The sequence below is a fragment of the Tamandua tetradactyla genome, chromosome 5 (assembly GCF_023851605.1).
Source record: "Tamandua tetradactyla isolate mTamTet1 chromosome 5, mTamTet1.pri, whole genome shotgun sequence".
Lineage (NCBI taxonomy): Eukaryota > Metazoa > Chordata > Mammalia > Pilosa > Myrmecophagidae > Tamandua > Tamandua tetradactyla.
Window position 1 is genome coordinate 98,685,031 of NC_135331.1, and position 15,369 is coordinate 98,700,399.

The 15,369-nt window shown below is 41.1% G+C and overlaps 1 pseudogene; it reads right to left on the minus strand.

Moving 5' to 3' along the window:
• Positions 1-2,764: 2,764 nt before the first annotated feature.
• Positions 2,765-11,516, minus strand: LOC143683254 (trem-like transcript 4 protein; annotated as a pseudogene).
• Positions 11,517-15,369: the final 3,853 nt, after the last annotated feature.

Sequence of the window (15,369 nt, forward strand, 5' to 3'; positions counted from 1 at the left end):
TCCTAACAGTGCATTTCAAAGAGCAGAAGTTTTTAATTTTGATTAAGTTCAATAGAGCAAATTGTTATGGATCATATTTCTTGTGTCATATCTAGGAAATCTTTGCCTAACTCAAGGTCACAAAGATTTTTGAATAACTTTATTTAGATATAACTCACATACTATAGAAGTGACCCATTTAAAGTATACAATTCAGTGTTTTGTTTTTGTTTTTGTTTTTGTTTCTGGTGTGTTCACTAAGTTGGTGTTAAGGGTAGACTCTAATTTTGAAAGAAGTTCTACAGTGGGTAACATGCTATCAAACCACACCACATTTTACAGAGAAATCTTTTGTGAAAGGAAGCGTCAACTGCTGCGGCAAACTTCACTGTTGTTTTGTTTTAAGAAATTGCCTCAGCCACCCCAGCCTTCAGCAGCCACCACCTAATCAGTCAGCAGCCATCAATGCTAAGGCAAGACCCTGCACCAGTAAAAACATTACTACTCACTAAAGGCTCAGATGATGGTTGGAATTTTTTTAGCAATAAAGTATTTTTAAATTAAGGTAGGTACATGGTTTTTTAGGAATAATGCTATTGCACACTTTATAGGCTATAGTATAGTGCAGCCAGAACTTGTGTATGTACTAGGAAACCAAAAATTTCATGTGACTCAGTCTACAGCAATATTTACTTCGCTGTTGTAGTCTAGAACTGAGCTGCAATATCTTAGCTATGCCTATACTTTTCTTCTTTTCTCTTGAATTCTTTAATGGCACTTGACTGTTTAAACAAAAACCATAAAAATGCATTGAAATATATGACAACAACAAACCAATGAATGGGAGAGGGAAATGTGTTGTTGTATGTTTCTTATATTCTCTGTGAAGTAGTATATTTTAGATCAAGGTCGACTGTTATAGTTAAAAAGAAAGCGCATAATACTAAAAATACTCAACTAACCCAAAATAAGAAAACTATAAGGAAGAACAAAGGAACCGAGAACATAAAGGCCAAATAAAAAATAAATAGCGTGATGGCAGCACTAAATCTAAACAAAATTAAAATTACATTAAAAGTAAATTACTAGAGAGACCCTGCTTCTGACCAAGATGAAGTAACAAGGAGAAAAATTTCCATCCTACCTGAAACAGCTGAAAAAAAACAAATTGTGTGAAACAACAATTTTTAAGACATTGGGCGTCAGACAACAAAGGACAGTGATCTCCAGAACTGAAAAACAAGCAAAATGAGTCTTACAATTGCCTCATGTCACTGTCTGGAGAAAGTTTCCGAAAAGGGGAAATGGAGGAAGAGCCCAACGAATTCCCTGAGTTGAGTAAATGAAGGTGAGAGTCCAGGGAGATCCAAGCAGCTACAATTTGTAGGACAGAGCACTGGAAAGAACTGCACAGAGATGAAGAAGAATCAAATGATGGATTGGGCATTTCTACAGATCCTTACAGATATTAAGAGGATAAGAATGGAATATGAATTAACTATTAATTTAATAGCTAGAAGAAATAGACAAATTAATTGAATATACAACTTACCAAAACTAACATAAGAAGTTCAAAAATACGAATAACCTTACATTAATTAAAGAAGTGGAATTTGTCACTCAAAATCTCCCCACAAATTGTGAAAACCTTGTGTCTGATGCTCCTTTTATCTACCTTATTGATGGATGAGTAAAACATATGGATTAAAAATAAATAAATAGTAAGGAGAACAAATAAATTTAGTAGGTTGAAATGCTGGTGATAAATGAAAGGGAGGGAAGGGATATGGTGTGTAGGAATTTTTTTCCTGTTTTCTTTTTATTTCTTTTTCTGAATTGATGCAAATGTTCTAAGAAATGATCATGATAATGAATATAGAACTATGTGATGAAAAAAAAAGAGATCAAATGTAGAGAAGGAAAACTTTCTTAAATTAAGAAAAAATTTCTGACAACATTCCCAGTACTGAAGGGCATGCTTATATAAGTTGAAGGAACTTACTGAGTATCCAGTTCAAACAATGAAAAACAACCCACAGTGAGAAAAGAATGATTTAAAACCTACATGAATGAAGAAGGAGGGAAAGAGGGAAGGGGAGGGTGGGGGAGGGAAGGGGAGGGGGAGAAGGAGAAGAAGGAGGTGGCAAAAAAGGAGGAGGGAGAGGAGAAGGAGAAGAATTGATAGATTACCTGGTACATTTGACCATGTGAGAAATAATGGAGAGTCTGTTATATAATTCAATTGAAAAGTATGGGAAGCATAATTTGAGTATATAGAAACCTGAGCAAATAAACAAAGAAAAAGTAATTATTAACTTCTGGAAAAGCAGAAAGTTATACAAGAAAGGAAATATCATTAGAATATATTACTCGCTTCATCGGTGAACATGTTCTAATTAATCATTTAGAAACTCCATTAATGTAGAGATTTTGTTTTGATTTCCTGAGGATCCCCAACTCCTAAAATGAACCCTGGCACCTCAGATGCTTTCAATAAATATTTGATGAATTAATTAAAAAAAAAAAACCTCCCCACAAAGAACTCCAGACCTAGAAGGCTTTTCTGGAGGCGGATACTGAGGTGGTCTTTGACCCTGTAAAATGAGAAGTGTTGACCAGGCGCAGATAAACTCTCTGCAGGTGGTCAGTTTGGGGGGTGGTCAAGGCTGGGAAAGTGGGTCTCAGCGTGATCAGTTCTGGGATGAGTGGGCACCACAGATGAATTCAGGGGCTGGAGTTGTCTCCAACAGCCTTGGGAACCAGCCTCCTCTCAGCCCTTTGGAGCTCAGTCGTTGGGGTTGAGGTGGGGGTGGGTGCTTCCCAATAGCTGGGCAAGGAAAGGAGAATAAGTCTTCACCCTGTATATGTGGATATAGCTACACGCACCCAAGGGTCCTGGGTCCTGGGTCCTGTGAAGGGCTGGGCAGGCAGAATCAGAAACCTCCCTCTCTGTTGTCCCCACAATGACCCTGAGGAGGGTACATGAGGAGGAGAATGGTGAATTGAAATGAATCCTTTCTCTGACCCTCGTTCCCTCCCCACAAGCCGACCTCTTCCTTTTACCCTGATTCCATAACCTCATCTTTCCCTTCCCCTTTCTTTCTCCCTTTTATCTACTTCCAGCCTTGCCCCCTTCATTTCCCCTGAACCTTCTACCCTGTGAGAAGTAAAATAAAATAGCAGACTGTACTGGGTATTGCCAGAAGCAACCGCTTTCCAAGAAATGACTGGGAATTTACAAAAACAATTGACAGCAGGAGCTTTCCAAGAAAGTGGAGCCCAGCCTACAGAATTGCACTTGGGTAACATCTGGAGATAAGCCATTTTTGGTCGGATGGAGATAGCTTATCAGAATGGACAAGCAGAACATACTGATCAATGAATATCTGCTTTGCACTTTGTAAGACCCTTCTATGTAACTTTAACGTCAGCTAGTCATTGTAACCCTAACTTGAAAATTCCCTAAATACCTTCATAAGCAACTGTGACCAGGAAGCTACTGAGACCCTCACTGAGATCTCCCTGCTCCTGAACAGTTTCTCTCACAATGAGCCTGTCTGATGCTTTAACTTGCACGCGGTAAATAGCTTCTTTTTGATGCCATGTGCTTTTAGCTCTTTCCTCCTGCCCTTCTTTCTCTCAAGTGGGAGGATGAGGCAGTCTTGGGATGGGGGTTCTGAGCTCTGCCTTTTTCTAAGATCTGCTCCTTTTGAATGAGAGAGTTAACATCTGAGCGAAAGGCAAAGATGTGAGAAATAATGAATATTTAAAATAGACTTGGTTATAAATGCTCCTGCCTCTGTGCTCTCTGGCTCGCTCTTCCTGCCCATTTTCCCCGGCACGTCCCCAGTCCCATCCCGCCGCGCCCAGGCCCCACTCAGCAGGAGCCTGCTGCCCAGAAGCATGCCCGGGGCCAACAGCCCCCGCTTTTGACCACCAGGAGTCCACACAGCACAGCAGTCAGGGGACAGGAGGCCACCAAATCAGAGGAGGGTGTGATGGGATTGACTGGCTGGAGGGAGAAGGAGAAGGCTGTGCACCTGGGTGGGATGTGGGGCTGCTCCTGCAGCATCCCAGGGCCAGGCCGCCACCCTGAAGTGGCTAGGAAGGGGCAGTGGGCACAGGGGTGGGGAACAGCGTCCACAGAGGTCTAACTGGGCCTGTGATGAGGCTCAGTAATAGGGAATCCAGCTGCCAAGGACATAGGGAAAGGCTGGCTGGGGAAAAGGTAGGGAGCAGAGTCCAGTGGGGTGGGGAGGGAGACAGTCAGGGCAGCGGCAGTAATCCAACAGGTTAGAAAGGACAGGGCAATCAGGCTGGACCAGCAGGAGGTTACTCAGGCCAGAAAAGAAAAGTTGACTTGCTGGGGGTTGGAGGGTAGAGAAAGAGGAGGCATGGGGGAGAAAAGACCCAGAACCAGAACTAGGCACACTGGGCGCTGGCACCCATGGTGGGCTCTCAGGACCCAGGACGCAGGACACCTGGGTCTTTGCCCTGTGTCTGCTCCTAGGGCTGGGTGGTTTGGGTGGATCCCATGCAATCTCTGGGCCTCATTTCCTCCCTCATCTGTGATACCTGCGCTGATCCCTGAGATGCTATTGGCTCTGACCTCCCAGGAAGCTCCTCCCTCATCTATGGGCAGTCAAAGAAGGAGGGACGACTATGACAGTGCATTCTGGCCACCAGTACATTAAATTTCCTGTGCGCTGTGCCCCTGCTAGCACCGAATGCCTCCCTGGCATCCTCCTTTTGCTAGTTGAAAAGGTGTGAAGTAGCATTTCGTGGTTATTTTAATCGAACTTCTTTAATTACCAATGTGTATGAACATCACCTGTAAGCTTCTTTTTTTTTCACATGGGCAGGCACCAGGAATCGAACCTGGTATCCAGCACGGCAGGCGAGAACTCTGCCACTGCGCCACCATTGCCTGCCCACCTGTAACCTTTCTATATTTCTTCTTCTGTAAATCCTTTCTGCACCCCTGGTGGAAGCCCCTCTCTCTTGGCCTTTGATGTCATTTTTCCCTCAATTCATCCCAACTATGTCACTCTCAGTCCAGCCTGGCAGTTCTTCTATTCATACAAAAGTCTAAAAAAAACTTAACAGTTTTCTGTGTGGTCCAAGGGGTTCCAAACCACAAGACAAAAGGATTTTCTGCAGGTCCTTTCTAGACAGACGCATATCCAATACTGACTTCCTCTGAGATGACTGACTAGAAGCATGCTCAAACACATCTTATTTAGCAAAGAGATGTTTAGCCACACCCTCTGCAGAGCCCCTTTCTCTGTGCACTCACGCTCCAGAACCTCGGGAGGAGTGGGGTGGGGGGGGGGGGCTGGCAGACCTTCCAGTCCTAGTTTTAGAGCACTCTATCTGGATAGGCCACGAATTTTCCAAATGATCAATTGCTGGTTCCTTCGTGTGTGAGAGTTCAGTTCTCAGCTTATCCCTTCCCTCGCACATTTTAAACTGTAAGGAGACACCAGACTGCTCCTTCCACACTTAGCATGTAAACCTCCTGAGCTAATATCCAAGTTCATTGCTTGCCAGTTCTGCATTCAACTTCATGTCAGAACACAACTTCACCAAGCTCTCTGCTCTTTTATAACAAGGATTGCCTTTCCTCCAGTTTCCAGTAATACATTAATCCTTTTCTTCTAAGGCCCCGTTGGAAGTAGCTACAATGTACATATTTCTACCAACAATCTCTTCAAAGGCTTTTTCTGTCAAGTACTTCAACATTCTTCCAACCTCTACCCATTACCTGATTCCAAAGCCAGTTCCACATTTTTAGGTGTTTATAAGAGTAGCACCCCACTTTCTGGTAGCAAAAACTGTTTTAGTTTGCCAGAGCTGCTATCACAAATACCATACAATGGGTTGGCTAAAACCACAGGGATTAATGGCTCACAGTTTTGAGGATAGGAGAAGTCCAAAATCAAGATATCAGCAAGACTGGCTTCCTTTGCGAAGACTGTAGCGTGCTGATGTTGGCTGTCAACCATCCTTGGAGTTCTTTGGCTTTTACCTTTGCCTCCCGTCACATGGTGATGTCTCTCCTTTCTGGGTTCTGTGACCTCTGGGTCCTTTATGTCAGACCCCACTAATCAGAATTAAACAGACCCTCATTCACTTGGGCTATGCCTTAACTAAACATAACATACTCAAAAGGTCCCACCTACAATGGGTTCGCACCCAGAGGAATGCAGAGAAGGTTAAGATTTTTTTCCTGGGGCACATAACTAGATCTACTGCAGCATTATGGAGTGGGTATGTGGTTATTTTCTTTTCCTTCAACTTTATATCTTCTCTCTTATTTCATGATCATTCTTATCAGAGGTATGTCTATCTTTATCTTATTAAACTTTTCAAATAAGTTATTGGTTTTCCTAATCTTCTCCATTGTTTCTCCATTTCAGCCTTTACAAGTATTATTTTCCTTCTTTTTATTTCTTTGGGTGTGCTCTGTTGCTCATATTTCGTCCTCGCAAGTAATTGAGTGCTTAGCTCAATTACTTTTAACCTTTTATGCTTTCTGGCAAATATATTTGAAGCTGCAAGTTTCCTTTCTAAACGTTAACTATGTCCCATAAATTTTATATGTAGTGTTTATATTATCATATTTTATTATGTTGTCCTAATATACTTTATAATTTATAGATAATATATTAGGAACTAATATATTATTTAAATTCAAAAAATTACTATTTTAGCTTCACTTTTCTAACACATTCTTGATTTTACAGTATTATATTTGGAGGTTATATTCTGTAACACATTAATTATTGGGAATTTATTCAAGCTTCTTTTATGCCCTTGTACTTAGTCTATTTTTGTAATTATTTTCCCTGGTTTTGAAATGATTTTATATTATCTGTTTTTATTGATGTATAAAGTTACATATATATGTATATATGCATAGTTTATATATGTATAAACAATATATTTTATTAAATATTTATAATATATTTATATAGTTGAAAACATTTCTAAACATGCAAATACATATTTTATGTATATTTGTAAATATTTATTTTAAAATATGATTTATTATATATCATAATGCATGTGATGCATTTGTACATATTGTATAAATATATATAGTACCATTGTTCCTGGACTCTATTAACTATATGATTTAGAGATTAGATTCCTCTGTTTCTTTTTATCTTATTTATCTATGAATTTAAGAGAGGACTGTGACTGTCAAACTATAATTATTACTTGCTTCTCCCTGAATTTCTGATAGTATTGTTTGATACATTTTATAGCCACATATTTAGGTACAAATGTTTTTGACAGTTGTATTTTTCTTGTTCAATGGTGACTTTTATCAGCATAAGCTATATGTCTTTGCTTCATAATCTTTTTTAATCATAAACTCTATTTTGTAAATATTAAGATTGCTGTTTGAGTTTACTTTGATTCATGTTAACCAGGTATATGTTTTTCCAACTTTTTATTTTTAACCTTTTAAATATTTTAAGTGTATCACTTATAGACATTATATTGTTGAAATTTTTAAAAATTCAAACTTAGAGTCTCTGTCCTCATTTGGTGAGTTTTATCCACTTACATTTATTGGCACTGATTTTATTTAGGACTTATTTCTGCAATCTTATTTCACATTTTCCATTTAGAAAAGCTATTGCTTTTTAATGAATAGAGTTTTCTTTTGCTAGTTTAAAGAGTATGCATTTTACTTAATTAATTAAAGACATATTTATATGGGTTTACTTCAATTGCTTCCTTACACTTATTAATATGTACATATTGCCTCTAATGAGAAAAGCACTTAACCTTCCTTTCATGGCCTCTGATCTTTCCTCCTCACTTTTGTCTAGAAAGTTAATTTTTAAACTGTCATGGATATATTTTCTCTTTTCCTTCTTTTTGTTTCAGCTGCCTGTTTTTTTTCAGACAAAAATAAACTTTGCCAATGTCCTTAATCACACTTACTTCCTCACCTCTGGCAGCACCTCTTAGATTTCATCTTAATTGAGTACTCCAAGAACATTTGCAGTGGGGATCTTTGTACATGGCAAACCTTCTGAAGCCTTACAAATCCAAAAGTGTTATGACTGCTCATTTGGATGACAATGTGGTTGAATATAAAATTTTAGGTTCAAAGTTCTTCTCTTTAATTCTTTAAAAATATTACCAAATTGTCTTCTTGCATCCAATGTCCCTTCTAAGAAGTCTGATGTGAATCAGATTATTGTCCTTTGTAGGTGATCTGAAAGTCTCTAGAATTTCTTCTTTGCCTTTGATGTTCTTACGGTTCACAGAACAGGTCTAAGTGTGTGTGCGGATGTGTGTTTCCTGTTTTCCTCTTTTTGGGGCAATATGAGTCTTTTTGATCTTTCCTTTCTGTAAGTCTGAGAAATTTGTCTTCTTTCTTTCTTCACATATTTCTTCCTTTCCATCGTTTCTCTCCCACAGGGATTCTTAATGCCTTTATGTTAGTACCTCTACTTTTATCTGTCACGTCTCTTAACTTCTTTATGATTTTATCTCCTCATCCTTCCCAAATACTTTCTGTCCAGTAACATCTATGCTTTATTTATTAGATATAATGTGGAATTTATTTCAACTATAATATTTTTCACAGCTGTTCCCATTTAGCATTTCATGGTTCTTGTTCTTGCTTCACATAGTTTATATCTTCCCTTGTCCTTTTAACTTTACTGATCATATTTGTATCCATTCACATAGTTTTTCTTCAGATGGTTTCTATTATTTGTTTTACTGTCATTCGTTTAAGGTAGTGGTTCCCCTAAGATGTCTAGTTATTTTGGCTTATGAATCTAGATTCCCCTGGGATTATCAGATGCCCAGTATGGCAATGACTAATGAGGTAAGGAAGACCTAAAGGGATAACTCTTTTCACCTAGTGAGTTTTCAAATGGGAGAGAGAAGCTCCAGAGCATACAACCCCAGGAATCCCCATTTGCTGCCATTTCATTCTCTGGTAAATGTATTCTTTGAACTCTTTGGGTCTTGATTTGTAATCCACCTGCCTAGAAATTTGGGGAAGGACTGATGAAAGGCTACAGGCAGCTGGTTATCTCTTTTCATCAGCACTTCATGCTTTTGTTGTGCCTTAACTGTCCCTTAGAGAATATGTTACCTAGGCTGCTATAGCTTATTTCTACAGTGAAGGGGAGACCACAATGTGCTCAAGACCCATGAAACAAAGAGTCAAGGGTAGAACCTGAAAGTATTCTTCTAACCATTTTCTTGGTGATACCTCCTGCCACAGTCAGCCCAGGCTAAAATCACTTCCTCTACACTCACTTCTCAACACACACTTAGTTCTCACATGGTTTCCTGTTCTGTTTCATTTCATTCCAGAAATCTATGTTTTCCCGCTTTTTCTATAGTTCCTTCACAGTAAATGACCTGTGCCCTCCTCCCCATTCCATGCTACCTAACTTTGTATCTGAGCTTTGGGAGCTCTTCCAAAGTGCACTGTGCCTCAAAAATCTTGAAAAAAAATCCTTGGTTCCTCTCTCCCTGATTCTGAGGCTATATGAGCCATCTGGCCACACCGTCCCAGAGCTCTCCCTCCCACTGAGACCCCTGAGCTACCTGGGCTCAGAGCCACTGGTAGAGAGTGAACCAGAGATCATCTCTGGAAGTGTGATAAGTCACTAAGGAAGGCATAAAGAAGACATTGGCTAATCAGATACCACACTAGACAATGGAATTGTTCCCAGAAACCTTAAGAAAAAGTGAGAGGGACAGGCCAGCCCCTTAGGGCTCTTCAGGACAGGCATAATTGAGGCCTAAGATCATTCTAACCAGCTAAAGTCCAGACCGGCACTGGGCTCAAATGAGAGCAGTCTCTTCCAGAGTTGGTGAGAAGCAAAGGGAAGGTGTGAGAATGAGGTCTGAGAGGCTGAGACATGCAGGTCCAGATCTGTGAGACAGGTTTGCCTCTTGAGACCTTCTGTCCATTATCATAAGAGCACGAATATCTTCATGCTCAGATCAGAGCATACTAGTCTCTGTCCCTGGGTATTAAATTCAGGAAGCCCTGACTGTGGCTTCCCACCAAGTCAGGCCCCCAGGGCACACTCCCTTCCCCCAGAAAAGCCTTCCTTGTCTCCTCTTTCCTGAATCTGAGGCAGCCCAAGTTTCCTGGTCATATCTCTCCTCCCCAACTGAGACCCCAGATCTACCTGTCTTTGGTGGAGGCCAGGTGGGAAGCCTTATAAGTAGAGTATTCAGGGCTAAAAAGAAAAAAGAGTGGAAAATGACTGCCCAGGAGCTCAGAAGAGAAAATAGGGTCTGATCCCCAGCTGTGAAAGGAAGTAGGGGGCCCAGAGCCAGTCCCTTAGGGTCCGTTAGGGAAGGGGTAACCTGTGCGTAATGTCTGCAAACTTTTAGGCTGAGGTCTAAAGGGAGGGAGCCACTCCCAGAGCTGTTGGGAGGAGAGGAGCTAGGGACAGAGAAAGGCCTGAGTAAGGAGGGTACTTTGAGATATGGACATCCCAAGGCTTGCAAACTACTGAGCTGGTCAGCGTGTGTGTGTGTGTGTGTGTGTGTGTGTGTGTAAGAGACAGAGTATCACAGAGAAACTCTGGGTTGCTATCCAGTAGGTTCTGGGCATATCTGCCCACCAGCTTGAGCCAGGGAGCAGGGCTGAGATGAGAGCAGTTTTTTGGAGACAGTGTGTCTTGTTCCCCCTGGATAAGAGTGGGAGGGACACCACAGACCCGATGAGGTCTGGAATGATGAACACATGACAAGGACTTAGTGCCTTTCCTCTGAAGCCCTGGTGTCAGGTGAGGGGTGTTTCCTCAAGGAAGGATCTCATCTGGAGACACCAGAAGGCTGATGTTCCTGAAAATAGTGACCCAGTTCCTAGAAGCATTGCAGCTTCCACACCAGTAAGATACCAATCCTCCTCTTTCAGCTGGCTCATGTTGATGAAGACAACACCATGTTCTGCATCGTCTCAGATTGTGTATCAAGACTTCTGAGTCACGGGCGGGCCACGGTGGCTCAGCAGGCAGGAATGCTTGCCTGCGATGCCAGAGGACCCGGGTTCGATTCCCGCTGCATGCCCATCTTAAAAAAAAAGAAAAAAGAAAAAGAAGGACTTCTGAGCCACAGTCCAGGACTTAGAGGTAGTGACTAAAATGGTACCTCTCTTGACACCAGGTTTTATTCTTATAGTGTCCTTCCTTGGACTGATACTGACATTTCACAGAGAATGTCTGTCCAGCAATGTCATGCAGTTCCTCAGGTGTAACCCCCCAGGAACCTGGTTAACAAGGCCCTAAATCAGAGCCCTGGATGGACCCAAACCACCCCTCCCACAGGGCAGGGGAATGGGGAGCATTCTTTGTCCTTCTTTGGGAGCAACTTTCTATTGCTTGCACCCAGAACATGGCCTCCCAAGCCAGTGCTCTGGTTACAAAGCCGTCCTGCTCCCTGCCCCACTCCCTCCTCCCCTCCATCTCACCCACGGCAGGAGCATGAGCAGGACATGGTGTGGCATGGAGGAGGTGTGGCAACCCCCAAGCCATGCCTCCTTTCTCTCTTTCTGTGGAAGGAGGAAAGAAGGAAAGTGAAAGCATTGGAGGAGAGAGAAGTAGAAACTTGGTCCAATTCTTCTGCAACTTTCCAGCAACTCTGGACTGGAAGAAGAGAGAAAAGCAAACCCTTTGATTGGGGAAATGGCTGGCCTGAGGGGACAAGTTCTGTGGGCGAAAGGGGAGTTGCTGCCCAGCTCTGGGAAGTTGCTGCCAGTGCAGGGTCTGTCTCTGTGCTTGGAGAACCTCAGCCCAGGCCTAGTTGCTCAGCTCCTTTGTGGCCAACTTCTCTCCAACTCACCACTTTGTATCAGCCACCATCACATCCCTCCACTCTTGCTATGGGAAGATCTGAGAAGACCCAAGAAACCCTGGTGAAATAAGAGGCCATCAATCTTTTTTCTCTATATACACTGCCTATGAATAGTCAGGGGCCCTGATGTTTTAGTTTGTTAATGCTGCTGGAAATGCAATATACCAGAACTGGGTTGGTATTTATAAGGGACATTTATTAAGTTACAAGTTTACAGTTTTAAGACCATAAAAATGTCCAAACTAAGGCATCCAGAAAAAAATACCTTGACTCAAGAAAGGCCAATCTGGGAAGGCAGGAGGCTGGCATCTGCTGGTCCTTTGGCTTCTAGTTTCAAACTGTTTCCCTGAGGACATTTTCTTCTGCATCTCCAGACATCTCTGTCTATATTGGCTCTCAGCTTTTTTTAAATGGTTCCCTCTTAAAGGACTCCAGTAAGTAGATTAAGACCCACCTTAAATGGGCAGAGATACATCTCCATGGAAACCACCTAGCCAAAATGTCCTACCCACAATAGAATGGGTCACATCTCCATGAAAACAACTTAATCATAAATTCCTCCCTACAACATTAAATCAGGATTGAAAGAACATGGTGTGTACATATAATGGACTACTGAGTGACCACAGGAAGTAATGAAGTTTGAAGTATACAACAAAGTGAATGGACCTTAAGGACTATATGTTGAATGAAATGTGACAAACAAAAGAAATATTAGCATGCCTCCCTCATATGGACTAACAAATAAAAACAAAAACAAAACAAAACAAAAAAAGAACATGGTTTTTCTGGGGGTACATAACAATTTCAAACCAGCACAACTGACTAGCACCTTGTGTCCTGCTGGTCCCCAGAATAAGAAAGAGACGTCGCTCCCAGACCTGCATGGTAGGTCAGTGATGTGCTTTCACCCTGGGAGGTTTTCTGGGAAGCAGAATTTCAAATCCAGGAACTGTAAGGATGGGTCCTGGGAAATGTGGAAGACCAGGATGGCTGAGAAGAAAGAAGGCACTGAGCAGGGATCATCAGAGGGGAAGGTCAGAGGGGATACAATGGTTGCAGGTGGAGAGGAAGCTCAAGAGCATCCTTATCTAAGGATACAAAAGACCTATACACAGAAAACTGTAAGAAATCATGGAAGAACTAAAGAAATGGAAAGGTATACTGAGTTCATGGATTTGAAGACTAAATATAGTTAAGATAAAAATTGGATCAACTCAAAATGAATCAAAAACTTAAACATTGGAGCTAAAACCATAAACCTCGTAGAAGAAAATGTAGGGAGATATCTTATAAGTTTTATAATAGGAGGTGGTTTCCTACACCTTACACCCAAAGCACGAGCACTGAGAAAAGAAATAGATAAATGGGAACTCATCAAAATTAAACACAGTTGTGCATCAAAGCACTTTGTCAAGAAAGTAAAAAGGCAGCCTACACAATAGGAGACAATATTTGGAAACCATATATCAAACAAGAGTTTAGTATCCAGAATATCTAAGAGATTCTTCAACTCAATAACAATAAGAAAAACAGTCCAATTAAAAAATGAGGCAAAAGATATAAACAGACACTTCTCAGAAGAGGAAATACAAATGGCTAAAAGATACATGAAAAGATGCTCAACTTCCCTGGCTATCAAGGAAATGCAAATCAAGACCACAATGAGATATCATTTGACACCCAGTGGAATGGCCATTATCAAAAAACAAACAAGCAAACAGATGGGGGGGATGCAAGGGTAGTTCAGTGGTAGAATTAGCGCCTGCCACATGGGAGAACCAGGTTCGAGTCACGGCCCCATGCACTTCCAAAAAAATTTCAGCAAATGATGCTGCAATAACAGGATAGTCATAAGGATAAAGAGTGAAATGTGACCCCCAACATAGAGCATACAAAAAAAAAGTTACAAAAAATAAAACAGAAAAGGACAAGTGCTGGAGAGGATGTGGAGAAGGAGGCACAGTTATCCACTGTTGGTGGGAATGTCAAATGGTACAACTGCTCTGGAAGGCAGTTTGGTGGTTCCTCAGTAAGCTAAGTATAGAACTGCCATATGATCCAGCAGTCCCATTATTAGGTATATATCAGAGGACCTTAGGGCAAGAGTACAAAAGGACTTTTGCACACCAACGATTATAGCAGCATTATTTACAATTGCCAAGAGATGGAAACAGCCCAAATGTCCATCAACAGATGATAGACTGAACAAGCTGTGGTATATACATACAATGTAATATTACACAGCTATGAGAATAAGGTCATGAAGCATGCAACAATGTGGATGAATCTTGAAGACATTATGCTGAGTGATATTAGCCAGAAACAAAAGGACAAATACTATATGGTCTCACTAATATGAACTAACATTAATGAATGAACTTAGAGAATTGAAGTTAAGAACACAGGTTATCAGGAAATAGAAATAAGGTAGAGATTGGGCAACTGGTGCTAAAGGAGTACAGATTGTGCAACAGGACTGATTGTAAAAATTCAGAAATGGATAGCGCAATACTACCTGATTGCAGCACAATAATGTAAGTACACTGAATGAAACTGAATGTGAGTATGATAGAGGGAGAAGGGCTGGGAGCACGTATGAAACCAGAAGGAAGGATAGAGAATAAAGACTGAGATGGTATAATTTAGGAATGCCTAGAGTAGATAATGATGGTGATTAAATATACAAATAAAAAAAAATTTACATGAGGGAGAACAAATGAACATCAATATTGCAAGGTGTCGAAAATGGATGGTATATGGGAAAAAGTACAATCAATGCAAGTTAGGGTCTATAGTCAACAGTAACATTGTACTATGCTGTCACGGAATGTAAAAACGGCATTATGCCAAAACTAAACGCAAACAGGCGGAGGCCGGGCATGGGGAAGGGTTATGGATTCTTATGAAAGAAAAGGAAATGTCTTTATATAGACCATGGCAGTGAAGGCATGTCTATACACTTGGATTGGATTGTATGATGTGTGAATAAAACTGTTAAAAAAACGAACAGAGAGAAACAAGTGCTAGAGGAAATGCAGAGAAAGAGATAAAGCTATTCACTATTGATAGGGAAATGAGAGGTGCAGTTCCTTGGAGGGCAGTGTGGTGGTTCCACAGGAAACTAGGGGTGGGGTTGCTGTATGACCCTGAAACCCCGTGGCTCAGTGTATAGCTGGAGGAACTGAGTGAGGGGACATGAATGGACATTTGCACGCTGGTGTTTCTGGCAGCAGTGTTTATGATCCAAATGGATGGAGGTGGCCTAAGGGTTCAATGACTGAAGAATGGAAGGGGGAACTATGGTGTATGCATGCAAGGGACTACTGAGCAGCCACAAGAAGGAATGCAGTTGTGAGGCCTGCAACTAGGTGTATGAACGTTAAGGACTGTGTGCTGAATGAAATATCAGGAACAAAAAGACAAATATTATCATGCCTCAATCGTATGGACTAACATTAATATAAAAATTTGGTGAACTATAATATAAAAATTCAGTGAACTGAAGTTAAGAACATGGGTTATCAGGTTGGG